Source organism: Bubalus bubalis, chromosome 12 (genome assembly GCF_019923935.1).
Source record: "Bubalus bubalis isolate 160015118507 breed Murrah chromosome 12, NDDB_SH_1, whole genome shotgun sequence".
Taxonomy (NCBI): domain Eukaryota; kingdom Metazoa; phylum Chordata; class Mammalia; order Artiodactyla; family Bovidae; genus Bubalus; species Bubalus bubalis.
This window is the reverse complement of record NC_059168.1, coordinates 35,691,984-35,706,557: the sequence shown is the minus strand read 5'-3', so window position 1 is coordinate 35,706,557 and position 14,574 is coordinate 35,691,984. Positions and strand designations below refer to the sequence as shown.

The 14,574-nt window shown below is 43.3% G+C and overlaps 1 pseudogene; it reads left to right on the top strand.

Annotated features, from left to right (window-relative positions):
- The first annotated feature begins 11,552 nt into the window (after positions 1–11,552).
- LOC102404720 lies at positions 11,553–12,129 on the top strand (annotated as a pseudogene).
- The last annotated feature ends 2,445 nt before the right edge of the window (positions 12,130–14,574 follow it).

The following is a 14,574-nucleotide window of genomic DNA, read 5'->3' as shown; positions in this document are numbered from 1 at the left end:
AACAGCCATGGGGATGCTCTGTCTCGGGGAGTAATGAAGATTGCACCTTTCATCACAGGGGGGCAGCAAATTTCCTGAACATTAGCTCCTTGCTTCTCACTGAGTCCCTGAGACAGATGTCACAGAGGGTGGGGAGAGATGCTGGCAGGAAGCTGTGTTCTGGAACTACCAAGAATGTGGGCTTGAAAAGTGAAAAGTGAAGTGGAAAGTCGGAGTGATTGCAAGTTGCTTTGGGACCAAAAAGGCCCAGAACAGACTGAGGACCATGAGAGCAGAGCTGAGCAGAAAAAGCCCCACTTCAGTGCTGAAAGCAAGGATAAGTGGGTTTATCTGCCACGCTTTCCGGGGGGTGGATATCTAAGGAAAATTCCTTCATTTAAGGAAAGTTCGTTCCTTTCTGGTCCTGGTTTTACTGGGACAAGAGTAGCTGTTCTTCCTCCCTCAGGTAGTGGCCATGACTCAGTAATTCATGTGATAAAAGTGCTCTCAGGTTGAATTGTAGATTTTATCTGTTAACATTTATTTAACAATTTACTTAGTACTTTTGCACCGTGATGTGGGAGGCACTATGTTTCAGGCAAAGATACGTGAAACAAGTCTTTCGAATCTACATGATGACACGGTAGGGCAGGCAATGCCCTGCCTACAAGATGACTCAGTTTTCTATCTGGGGAAATAGGTGAATGGCGACAAACCTCCATTTAAAGAGCAATTTAAATTTAGAATCATGAGACTTCAGAGGAAGAAGAGCTCATTTCTGGCGTGAGAGCCTAATGGAAAGCTGCCCTTGGAAATAGGGGTCAGGAAAGCTAAGACTCAAGGCTGGGCAGATAGGGTGGAGGTGGCATTCAGGAATAAGGATGAGAACAACATGGAATGGAGCCAAGTGATGTTCAGAGAGTGGAGGGTATCCCATGTGTGTGGAGTGAAGGGCGCATGTGGGGTGGGTGTAAGATGAAGCTGGAGTGTGAAGAAGCAGCATGAGAATGAGGGTCAGAGAAGCCAGGCAGAGAAGTGGAAAAAGGTCCCATTTGAAGCTAATGGGACCTTTGTCAAAGGAGTCTTTCCAGTGACTTGATTTTTGTTGGATGGTATAGGGAAACAGTGGAAACAGTGTCAGACTTTATTTTTCTGGGCTCCAAAATCACTGCAGATGGTGACTGCAGCCATGAAATTAAAAGATGCTTACTCCTTGGAAGGAAAGTTATGACCAACCTAGATAGCATATTCAAAAGCAGAGACATTACTTTGTCAACAAAGGTCCATCTAGTCAAGGCTATGGTTTTTCCTGTGGTCATGTATGGATGTGAGAGTTGGACTGTGAAGAAGGCTGAGCACAGAAGAATTGATGCTTTTGAAGTGTGGTGTTGGAGAAGACTCTTGAGAGTCCCTTGGACTGCAAGGAGATCCAACCAGTCCATTCTGAAGGAGATCAGCCCTGGGATTTCTTTGGAAGGAATGATGCTAAAGCTGAAACTCCAGTACTTTGGTCACCTCATGCAAAGAGTTGACTCATTGGAAAAGACTCTGATGCTGGGAGGGATTGTGGGCAGGAGGAGAAGGGGACGACAGAGGATGAGATGGCTGGATGGCATCACTGACTCAATGGATGTGAGTCTGAGTGAACTCCGGAAGTTGGTGATGGACAGGGAGGCCTGGCATGCTGCGATTCATGGGGTCGCAAAGAGTCGGACATGACTGAGCGACTAATCTGATCTGATCTGATGGGGTGGATTAGAGCAAAGAAAGATGGGAAAGTACCGTTAGGAGATTTCTGGAATAATCCAGATGTGATATATAAGAGCTGAACTAGGTTGATGATAAGGAAATGAAAAGTGAAAGTGAAAGTTGGTCAGTCATGTCTCACTCTTTGTAATCCCATGGACTATACAGTCCATGAAATTCTCCAGGTCAGAATAACTGGAGTGGGTAGCCTATCCTTTTTCCAAGGGGATCTTCCCAACCCAGGGATTGAACCCAGGTCTCCCACATTGCAGGCTGAGCCACTACGAAAGCCCACTTTTGAAAAGAAAGGAAAAAAGGCAAGAAGTTGAAAGAAAGAAAACTCATTAGGTACCATTGGATATAATGATCCCAGGAGAGAAGAAGGCCAAGAATAGGAAGGAGAGGGGTTAGGAATGAGCCTGAAGAGAGGAGCTGAAATAGAACTCAGAAGGGTCTTGGGGCCATCCTCCAGTGCCAGGCTTCATTCATTAGGTACGTGGAACATGTAAACATTCAAGTAAGATGAAGATGGGATCCACTTTGTGTTTTAGGAGGATTTCTGTCTAGGCTGGAGTTCAGAAAACCTGGTGAAAGAGAGAACTGTCAAAGATTTTATAATCTATTGTTCAGATAAAAAATTATGGGATATGATCAAGGACAACAGAAAAGGAGTTATTTTTAAATTAGAATGTAGAGGGGAAGAGAGAGAGGCACTGAAGTTGACTCAGTTTTCTATCTGGGGAAATAGGTGAATGGTGACATCTGTTACTGGAAACCAGGGAAACAGGCAAGGAATGGCTTTGTGGAGGGTGGTGAGTGGTTCAGCTTTGGACAGGCTGAGTAGGAAGTGATATTAGGACATAGAGGTAAAGATATTTGCAAAGTAGTTGGAAATAAAAACCAAGAGCTTACTAGAGAGACACAGGAAATGAAAATGGATTTGTGAGTGAGCTGCAATGGTGTGTAAGTTGCAGCAGAACTTAGAATATAATAATTGGACCAAGGATGGGCTCCTGGGTTAACTTCAACCATTATGAAGCATTTTATAGTCTTGGTAGAGTTCTAATAGCTGCTATATCTTTTGGTCATTAGAGCTCTGCCAGGTAGGTGATCAAAGTTGCATTATAGGCTGAGAGTTTTGGGAGGGCAATCACAAAGATGGGGAGACCCAGTGGCCTGATATCCTATTTTTGTGGAGAAAATTTGTCCATTTTTATTCATTATTTCTTTATTGCTAATGGGTCTTTGGAGGAAACATTCTCCTCTCTACTCTTTGAGCTGAACTTTTTATCTGAACAGATCACCAGGAGAGAAATTTCTTTTAGAAGACAAAGGGCCATGAAGTCGATAAGATATATGTTGTATTAGTCAGGAATGCTTTCAGCAGCAGGTAACTTAAAGAGGTTAAAAAAATAGCAATTTGTGTTTCTTATATAATGAGAAATCATTGAATAGGTGTTGGTTCAGTGGTTCAGTGATGTTGGATCTACTGTTTCTAACTTTCTTGGCTTTTACCTTGTGGTTGGTAAGTGGTTTCCATACTCTTGAGTATCAGGTCCACCTTCAAGGCAGGAGAAAGGAAGGGTGGCACCTATACTGATTTATTTTTAATCAAGAAGCAGAAACCTAACCATAAACGCTACAGAACGCTCTTACTTTTTGTTGCTCAAAACTGTGTCATGCCTTCACTTCGAGCTTCTCAGTGTTTAGAAAAGTGAGTCTTTCATTTTCCAGCCTCTATACTAGAGCCAGGCAAGAAATAAGGAAATGGGAAATGACATTTGGTTGGCCAACCATATCACCTATCATGCTGCTTTGTCTCTAGCACAGTGTTTATTATTATTGTAAGAACTGCAACCATAAAAACAATAGAGCAGTGAAAATAATCCCTGGTTATTTTATAGCATGTTTCACTTAAGATTTTTGTTTCATATTTTCCAAAAATGTCATTCTTTCCTTACAATTCTAGGAGGCTGGTATTCTTTGATAGAGGAAGAAATTGAGTCCAGGTGTGGCTGAATGGCTTGCCTGTGTCCTCAAGTTGGTTGGTAGCAGAGCTGGAAGGATCTGATTCTGGTCACCTGCCCATGGGAGCAGAGCAAAATTGATCAGAACAAAGACCTCAAGTCTCCTGACCTCCCCCCATCCCAAAGCACTCGCCATTGAACCACAAGGCCTTTTGTCCAAATGCTTATTATTCCAAGTTCTGATTTCTTCATGTCTTTACAGAAGGGTTAAAATTTGTGCTTGGAGTTTCAGGATATCCTTCGGGGCTTCCCACACTGTCCTTGGTCATGGATGTGTATGGACAGTAAGAGGCTGGAGAAACACTGCTGAGTCCTTTTCCTCTTTGTGATTATAATTTTCCCTCCTACTTTCCCTTATGGCTGAATAGAAGTAGGTTGAGAGACAAAAAGGACTTTATTAATCATGAAATATAATAAAGTATCTAGGAAACTTGAAAAGTAGGAAATTGTAAATAAACAGCAACAAAAAGCACACATATAACTGTAGCCCAACTGCTGGTCACCCGGATGTCCTGAGATTCTCCAGGAGGCCAGGATCACCCTGCTAATAAGTGAAGCGAAAGTTGCTCAGTTGTGTCCAACTCTTTGTGACCCCATGGACTGTGTAGCACACTAGGACCCTCTGTCCATGGAATTCTCCAGGCAAGAAGACTGGAGTGGGTGGCTATTCCCTTCTCCAGGGGATCTTCCTGACCCAAGGATTGAACCCAGTTTTCCTGCATTGCGGGTAAGTTCTTTTTACCATTTGAGCCAATTAAATTGGTCTGCAAACCCCAGACCATGAGTAGTGAGACAGTGTCCCTCTTTATACCTCCTGAAATTCCTGGGGGAGGGACATATATTTTTCCAGTGAGCTCCTGTTCTAGTTTTTCTCCTTTTGCTTAATTATTTCAGTTTATGATCTATTTCACCAAAAACAAATAGGTAATATCAAACAGTGCTGTACTTGTGCTTAGTCGCTCAGCTGTGTCTGACTCTTGCAACCCCATGGACTGTAGTCTGCCAGGCTCCTCTGTCCATGGGAATTCTCCAGGCAAGATACTGGAGTGGGTTGCCATGCCCTCCTCCCTTCCCAACCCAGGGATCAAACCCAGGTCTCCTGCATTGCAGGCAGATTCTTTACCTTCTGAGCCACCAGGGAAGCCCATACCAAACACTGTGTAATAGTATTTTGAATCTTATCACTTTGTGCTGGTTGCTGTTCTAATTCTTTCTTTTTCTCAAAGTATCACCTACCTGTGGCTGTGTATCCTTCAGACTTCACTGAAGCTTCAGTGTCCTGCTGGGAATTCCCAGAGCTGGGACTAGGCTGAGGTCAATGCTGCACAACCCTGAAATTTTGCATCCTAGGTGCCTCTCTTACCATACCCTAGTCTGGCTCTGAGGATGACATTCTATCACAGAAAAGCAAACAACTTAGGACTGAGTGATAAACATTTCTGTGCTTTAAATATCCAAGTTGTCCATCTCCAGAGCGATTATTGACTATCTCCTGTGCAGAGTCTGGGCTACCTTTCTTTTGAACCCTCTCTGTGACTCATTCCTTATTACTGTTTAGAATGCTACCCTCCCCTGGCCGCTTCTTTGCCTTATATTTCCCTTTAACTCTTCGAACCTGTACCCCCAAACACTTTAGCCTTCATTTGTAAGAGGCTATTGAAAGTTTTGGCTAAACAAAGACCTTGTCCTACCTAAGAAGAACTCTGGTGCAATCCTTAACTGCAGACTGTCAGGCTACAGAGAAGTGGCAGATCAATATACCTGGACCAAGTCTTTGAAGGTGATAAAAGTCTGCAATCAGCTGACCACACTCTGAAGGAGACCTTCCCAGTAGGAAGTACGGCTGTGAGGTGGACAAAGTCATGACCTTGAAGCTGATAAGCCGGGGTGGTGGAACTGGGTACATGCTTGCAACATACAGATCATGTGGATTTGAACCAGTCTCTTAACTGCCTTGAGTCTCAGTTTACTTATCTGGAAATAGTGTGGCGATTATATGAGATAATGCCTATGATGTTTTTTTAAACTATACAGTGCCTGAGAATAGTGTGATTATTATAACAACAATAAAAATGAAGACAGGCTCAGGAACACTTGTTAAAGCAGATTTCTTATTATCTCATAGAGCTGGGTGACATGAGGAGCCGGACTGAGGTAAGGTACCTGATGCGATGGGCCGCAAAGCCCTGCACCAGGAAGGGAGCCCACCAAGTTTTCTGCTCAATGACTTACTGCAGGATGTTGCCCCTCACAGAGCTCTGCTCTCAGGAGTTTCAATTAGGAAGGGGCTAAAGAGGCAAATCCAGTTAATGACTAATTGCTCAAAGTGACAGAAGAATTTTGACCACACTCCTAATAATGACTTAAGAGACAATTTGGTACATGGACGAGTGGGTCGAAGCAGCCTGAGGAAAACACACAAAAACCTCTTCTCTCTTGAGGGTCTGTCTCTCATTCAAGGGTATTTTGAAAGCACCCCTTGATTGGGAGTCTGTTGAGACTTGGCTGCAGAAATAATGTTCAGGACTCCCTCTGTGTCCTGTGTGTGAATTTAATTCTCAGTGTCAGCCAGAGAACAGGGTGAAATTCTGTGCAGTATTTAGTGCTAGTGCTGGGAAAATGGTTGCCACTTGGCTCTGTTACTTTCCTTTTATTTATGAGAGGATATCATACCCTTTAAAACAAATGTTTTGCCTATTATGACATCTCTTCTTTATTGGCTGATTGAAAACATGGAAAATTATAGCTAAAAATTCTATCCTAGCAGTTCAAATCAGAGGAGCTATATCACAAAAAATTAATGAAGCAAATACACTTGTTGGGAGTTAGGGTGGGAACATAGCTTCTTGAATGATGGAGGTATTCTTCAGAACTGCATGTTCAAAGAACAATAGAAATTACCCTCACTTTTCCCTGAGATGTACAGGAGAGTCTCAGCAAGCAGTGGCTTGCTGAAATGAGGAAGAGATTTTTCCATTGTTCTAGTTTTTTTTTTCCCAGACATTTCTAACTAGAAATAACTGGGAAAATTATTTCTGAAATAATGAAACAAGGCACACATCTTATTAATTGATAGCCAATGAAAAAATTTAAATGAACAAAAATCCTGAATTAAGACAGTGAGATAAAATATTAACCTTAATTCAAAGTTTCTTAACAGTAGTAATTAAATACTATTTTATTTAATGCAGAATAATTCATTTTCTCATGTCGCTGGGAAAACCTATTGGCCTGTTTGCAATGAAAGGCGCTGATGTATGCTCTAAATATTCCCAGGTCCAAATGCAGGAAGGAGGAACATTCCCATTTGTGGTTTAGGACTTAATAAGTGAGGCAAAATTCCTTTATCATTCATGGGGAATTGAAGTGTAAATTTTTAAAAATCACAGTAGCAGAAGAGTCAAATACATTTTCCACGGTCAGCCCTGCTTTATAATTAGGATGCTATATTTCAGTTGCAGTACATTTTCAATAAGTGGGACTGAATTTTAGAGAACTGGTACAATTTATCAGATGATGCTTACAGCTGTGATTCAGTAAAATGTCTGCATGTAGAGGATCTGCAAATACTGCTAGAATCGAGTCCTTGTGACTTAAGAATATTACATCATTTTGACTGTAAATGTTGATATCAGTGGGTTACGATGTCTGTAATTCACTTTAAATACTTCAGCATAGATTGGATAACATTAAGAATGTTTGAATTAGTTTAAGCCACATTTTAAAGGGAACCAGTTGACCTAATCAAAAGTTCATGTTCCAGGAGTGATTTTAATGAAGAATTCATCAGAAAAGCCATACTCCATATGAGGCTACTGGGGCCTTCTGTGATATTTATGATTTGGTCAACTCCAGAGATTGTGCTACTTCCATGTGCATAGGAGGGAATTAGATAACCCTTAAGCATCTAAAAAATGTTAGCTGTTCTAACCTACCAACTTAATGGTTGTATACATTGAATTGGCCTGAGCCGTGATCTCAGTCATGAGCTCCTCTTAGATGATGGTCACGCTCTTTCTGTGATCCATGATGGTGCTGACATGTGGTTTGTGCTCAGTGCAGAGTTGTTGAATTAGTGAGTGCATTAATTTTTGCTTGGCACTTTTGTTTTAGGTGAGTTATTTCTTGGGGTCCTGATGTACTTATCATTTAGCTATCAGTGTGAAAATGGAAACTAGGTAGATGTATGGCTTAATAATTATGCAAATTTATAGTACTGGTATGTAATATTGTCATAAATTTAGCACTGATGTCCAGTTAAAGTCTGCTTGATATCAGGAGTAGAAAAATGAAACCAACTATTATAAACATTGTTTACAAACTATTTTTATGTCTGACATTGCTTGATTTAGTCAGTATGACTTGGAGATAAATTTTAATTTTGGAGGTAAGCTAACCTTCATTGTGGATAATCCACTTAAGATAGTTGAGGCAATCAATCACTGGTTGTAACTGGGAAAATGACACTGAATCTGTCCCTCTTTTTTTCTTTTTCAGCTTTTCTTCTCTCTGTTTTCCTCTCTAGCCCTTCCCATTACAACGAATTTTCTTGTTCTAATATCTGTCTTGTCATTTGCAAATTAAGCAAATATTTTAGAAGCCACTCTTCTGTACAAAGCACTGTGCTAGTTGCCTAGGAGGCACAGGGATGAAAAAGGCACAGTCCCTGGCCCCTCGGTCACATGGAAGAAATAAGGGAAAACTTTTTCTTTTGGGGGAAATCATGGGACAATTCATTTGATCTGGACCTTTAAGGACAGGTGGGGGCTTCTTGGATGATGGTAAGAGCTTCCTGGTAGAGAGAAGTGGGTGAATTGAGAATTACAGAGGGGGAATGTTCTGGGTGTGTTTGCATAAAGGTAAATAGTCTAAAGTCAGGTCTCCAGGAGAGGGTGGTGGGTGTCATGTTCATGTATAACTGTCCATGTTTTCAGTCAATAAAGAAGAGATGCCACAGTAGGCAAAGCATTTGTTTTAAAGTGTATTGATATCCTCTCATAAATAAAAGGAAAATAATAGCGCTAAGTGGCAACCCAGAACGAGCCCTGAATTCTGCATAGAACTCCACCCTATTCTTTGGCTGACACTGAGAATTAAATCCACGCACAGGGCACAAACAAAGGGAGTCCTGAGAATTATTTCTTTTTTTAAAAAATAATTTGATTTATTTATTTATGGCTGTGCTGGGTGTTTGCTGCTTCATGGGCTTTTCTCTAGTTGCAGCAAGCAGAGACTACTCTGTAGTTGTGGTGTGCAGGCTTCTCATTGCAGTGGCTTCTCTTGTTGCGGAGCACAGGCTCTAGGACACTCAGGCTTCAGTAGTTGCAGTCCCCAGGCTCTAGAGGACAGGCTGTATAGTTGTGGTGCAAGAGCTTAGTTGCTCCTCGGTGTATGGAATCTTCACCGACCAGGGATTGAACCTGTGTCTCCTGTATTGGCAGGTGGATTCTTAACCACTAAGCCAACAGGGAAGTCCCCTGAGCATTATTTCTGCAGCTATGTCTCAACAGACTCCCAGTCAAGGCGTGCTTTCAAAATGCCTTTGAATGAGAGACAGACCCTCAAGAGAGAAGAGGTTTTTGTGTGTTTTCCTTAGGCTGCTTCTACCCCCTTGACCATGTACCGAATGGTCTCTTAATTGATCATTAGGAGTGTGGTTGAAATTTGTCTATCACTATGAACCATTAGTCATTAATTGGACTTGCCTCTTTAGCCCCTTCCCAATTGATACTCCCGAGAGTGGAGCTCTGTGAAGGGTGACCTCCTATAGCAATTCGTTGAGCAGAAAACATGGTGGGCTTCCCTACTGGAGGAGAGCTTCAGTGCCCACCACACCTCAGGTACCTCACCTCAGTCCAGTTCTATATTTACCATGTCCATGGGTTTTCTTCTTCCTGTTTATTATGGCTGTGGTCACAAAGATTGAAAAAGGGCAGTAGAAGATGAACCAGTTGAGATGGGCAGTGGTGGGTGTAATAAGGCCTCTCATGCTATGCTGAGGAACTTGAGTTTCAATTTGTAGGTGAAAGGGAGCCAGTGAAGAGTTCTGCTTGCAGGATGGCAGATGCATCGTTGAGGGGACAGTATGAACTTGGGATCCTGCTCGGCGTTGAATCCAGACTTTACCACTTACTATGGTGTGACCTTGGCAAGTCACTTAGCCTTCCTGTGCCTTTATAAATAGTACCTCTTCCCTAAGGTTTGCTGTGAATATTAAACAAGATAATACATGCAATGAGGCTTCCCAGGTGGCATAAGTGGTAAAGAATCTGCCTGCCAATGCAGGAGATACAAGAGACCCAGGTTTGATCCCTGAGTCGGGAATATTCTCTGCAGAAGGGCATGGCAACCCACTCCAGTATTCTCGCCTAGAGAATCCCATGGGTAGAAGAGCCTGGAAGGCCATAGTCCATGGGGCCCCAAAGAATCAGACATGACTGAGCACACACACAGGGATAGACTGGATACATGGAATGAACTAGAATTCTGTCTAGCTCATAAGCGCTCAGTAAATATTAGGATCAACATGCTTTATATACTCATGCATGTTCTTCAGTGGTGTGTATAGACAGGCATAGATGAACACAATTTAGTCCTTGTGATAACATGGGGACAGGCTGGGCCAGGGTTATGTTGCATAACTCCAGGGGCCTCTGAACAAGTAAATGATCTGAGCAGGCCTCGTGCTAAGGCCATTTGGCTCCAAGTCCCCTGCTCTTTCTCTGGCATCACTGTTGCCCTAGCAACAATAAGACCTTCTCTCCTCAATGATAGCTCTAAATATTTCTGAATGATGGCATTTTATGGCTTTTTTTAAAGATAAATACATTAGGAGACCCTAGGGATTATATCAAAGCAAAGATTTCTTTTCAGCACCTAAGGATGGGTACTAGTCATTCAAAAGTTTTCAAGAGAGAGGCAAGGGTATGCATATATATATATATATATCCCCAGCTCCTGTTAAAATTACCTTGAATTTTGGAAGATTTTGTTCACGTTTCAGACCTCCTTTCCCTGAGGTGCTATTCTGGATGGTCAAGTGATGAGCAGGAGGTTTCAAAAGAAAGAATGGTATATTTCAGGTGTGCTGCTTAATGATGTTCAAAAGAAGCTATTGTAAGTGATTGGAATGTGAACCCATGGGCAGGGTGCATTTTAATTTCCATTTAAAGTGGGGAGCAAGCCTGTGGGGAGCCAGCCTGACCTCATTTAGCTGGCGAAAGGTAGGTATGTGCATAGCTAATAATGAAAGTATCTTCCATCTGTAAAGGGTTTTATGCTTTGAAAATTTCTTTGACACACTTTATTATATTTTGATCCTTCCAATAGTTCCAAGGAGGCCAGAATTATTCTCTTTTTGGATACATGGAAAATGAGACTCAGAAAAATGCAGCAATGAGCCCAGTGTCACCAGGTTGTCCACGATCACATGGACACAACTGAAGCTCCAGAGGTCACGTCTGGTGCTGTTTCTCTTACAGTGAATCCACCCATGAGATAAGGTGGAATTCCCCTTTTTAAAGTCAAAATTAAATCATTATTATACCAGATATCACTTCTGACTGCACTGTGAATTCATGGCCCAGACAAGCAAAACACTTCATTTCTCTGGATCTTAAAATACTCTTTTGAAGGATCTCAGAGGAGCCTAAATTTCCCCCATATATTAAAATTGTATGATTCAGGCTCTGCGTCAGTTAACCAGAGTCTGTGTTGGTTGGGATCCGAGGTTTGGCCAGACAGACTGATCCAGGATTTCTCTGGGGAGAAACTCCACTCCAAGCTTGCTGACAGCCAAGGATGTTGAGCAAGGGGTCCTTGGCCTATGTGTCCCCTGAGAACTTGAGTGTTGGGGGCCCAGGGGCAGCAGCAATGGTGCTGGTGAGAGCGAAGGCCAGGACAGCACCCTTGAGTGCAGCATCTGCCTGGACACAGCCATGGAGGCCACCATCAGCCTGGGGGGCCTCCTCTTCTCTTGGCCATGTTTACATCAGTGGCTGGAGACAAAACCTAACAGACAGGTGTGTCCCATTGGCAAAGCTGGCCTCAGCAACAACAAAGTCATCCTGTTCCACAGCAGGGGTAGCCCTGGGAAGCAGGCCCCCAGAGAGCAGACCCCTCCTCGCCCTCAATGCCAGAGGCCAGAGCCGGAGAACAGAGGGGGATTCAAGGGTATGGATTTAGAGATGGTGGCTTCCAGATATATTTTGGAGTTGGGGTCTTTCCCTGTGGCATGTTTGCCACAGCATAGACCATGAACGATGGGTGGCCTCCTGCAGCTGTCCCGGGAATGCCCCAGTATGTGGACAAGCAGTTTCTTTTATGCCCCTTGCTCTTTGCAGCGCTGGTGATCATGTTCTGGTTATTGATTGCCTAATGCTGGGCTCCTGGCCCACATCCACAGCAGGGCCTTTGGATTGGTGATACTTCCTTGATGTTTTGCTTTCTGGCTAATCCTGACCTTTGGAAACAGTGGGGTCAGTGACATGTCAAGGAGTCTTGCTTCTCCATCAGAGTTTTGGGACTTAAGACCAGTTGAGGACCCTGGAGTATGGCCACTGACCCTGCTGTAATCTCAGGCCTTAGCATTGAGTCGTCCCTTACCAGTTATACCGTGAAATCCTATTCCAGTGGGCTCAGCAGGTCTTGACTCTGCACAGGGAAGAGGCAGAAGGAGAACTATCAGTACAATTTCACTTGAAGTTAATATTACATAAACATAGGGATGAACAAAATATGGAAACTTCCTTCCATCTCTTTATCCCTTGGTGAGTGGCCTCTGAAGTCAATTGTTGTTGTTGTTCAATCACTAAGTCATGTCTGATTCTTTGCAACCCCATGGATTGTAGCACACCCGGCTCCTCTGTCCTTCACCATCTCCCAGAGTTTGCTCAAACTCACGTCTGTTGATTTAGTGATGCCATCCAACCATCTCATCCTCTGTCACCCACTTCTCCTTGTGCCCTCAACCTTTCCCAGCTTCAGAGTCTTCCAATGAGTTGGCTCTTCCCATCAGGTGCCCAAAAGATTGTGGCACTCCTCATACAGAGGTTCCCCTTCCCCTTCCAGAAACAGACAGTGCTGTTCTGTCTTATTTCCTCCTCCTTCTCCTCAGAAGAGATGCAAGAAATTGCTGTCCTGTTAAGATCATAATTACAGCAGCTGGAGCTGGAGTCGAGTCATGAACTCACCAGAGACCTAAAGATCTTTCATTGCTTCTGGGCCATGCTCAGTGTCTTTGGTTCCAGAATTGTTTGAATGACCTCCTGATTTCCTGGCATAGATTATCCCCAAAGACATGTGGTTACCCATCAGCTTCCCCCCAAAACTATGCACACCTGCCTCCTGCCTGAGGACACCAATGTAGGTGACTGACCAGGTCAGAACCGACTGTGTTAGGAAAGACCTGCTGTCTGGACTTAGGTGGGATTCTGAGCTTGGATGCAGGGACAACTGGGCAAGCAGCCCATCCCCAAGGCTGCAGAAGCTCCTGGTGTATTCCTTTGCCAAAGGAAACTGGGGCCCTTGTCAAGTCATCCCAACAGCATATGGAAGACCACTCTTCTCAGAAGCCAAATTGTCCTTAATGAAGAGGGAGGGACAGGAGAGACCTGCCCATAACTCTGATTTTTGTATGGCTCCAAGACCCCCCATATGTGTGCTGAAACCAGAGAAACACACGACTCTAGAGCAGGCAGCCCCTGGTGGTTGGTAAAGCCAGATACAGAGCCTAGGGGCCTTAGCACGAGGATAGAATGTATTCTTCCTGTGGAAGTTCTCCCTTGGAAACTTCCATGGAGTTTTTCTTGTCAAACCCTTGATTTGATTTTCAACTTCACAAGCTTGTGGCTTCCCTGGTTGGCTCAGATAGTAAAGCATCTGCCTGCAGTGCAGGAGACCCAGGTTCGATTACTACATTGGGAAGGTCCCCTGGAGAAGGGAATGGCAACCCACTCCAGTATTCTTGTCTGGAGAGTTCCATGGATAGAGGAGCCTGGCAGGCTACAGTCCATGGGGTCACAAAGAGTCAGACATGACTGAGTGACTAACACTTTCACTTTTCACAAGCTTACAGAGTGAAGTGAGTTAAAAAGAGAAAAAACAAATATTGTGTATTAAAGTGTGACTTTCCAGGTGGCACAGCATGGTGGTGTAGTGTTAAAGACTCTACCCGCCAATGCAGGAGAAAGGAGACGTGGGTTTGATCCCTGGGTCAGGAAGATTCCCTGGAGAAGGAAATTTCAACCCCCTCCAGTATTCTTGCCTGGGAAATCCCATGGACAGAGGATCAGGGCAGGCTACAGGCCATGGTGTCCCAAAGAGCTGGACATGATGGAACATAAACACATACACATTAATGCATATATATGAAGTCTAGAAAAATGGTATTGATGAATCTAACTGCAGGGAAGGGATGGAGACGAGATGTAGAAAATGGACTTGGAATACAGTGAGGGCAGGAGAGAGTGGGACAAACAGAGAAAATAGGATTGATGTCTATACACTACCATGTGTAAAATAGACAGTTGCTGAATTGGCAAATAACACAGGGACCCCAGCACAGTACTCTGTGATGACCTAGAGGAGTGGGAATGGGTGGGGGAGGGAGGCTGAATAGGGAGGTGATATGTATATAATTATGCCTGATTTGTATTGTATGGCAGAAACCAACACGACATTGTAAAGCAATTTTCCTCCAATTAAAAAAAAAAAACAAACAGAAACGATATTGTAACAAATTCAATAAAGACTTTCAAAATGGTACACATCAAAAAAATTTTTTTTTAATTTTATGATTCTCTCAGTCATTTGGTTTCTGGAA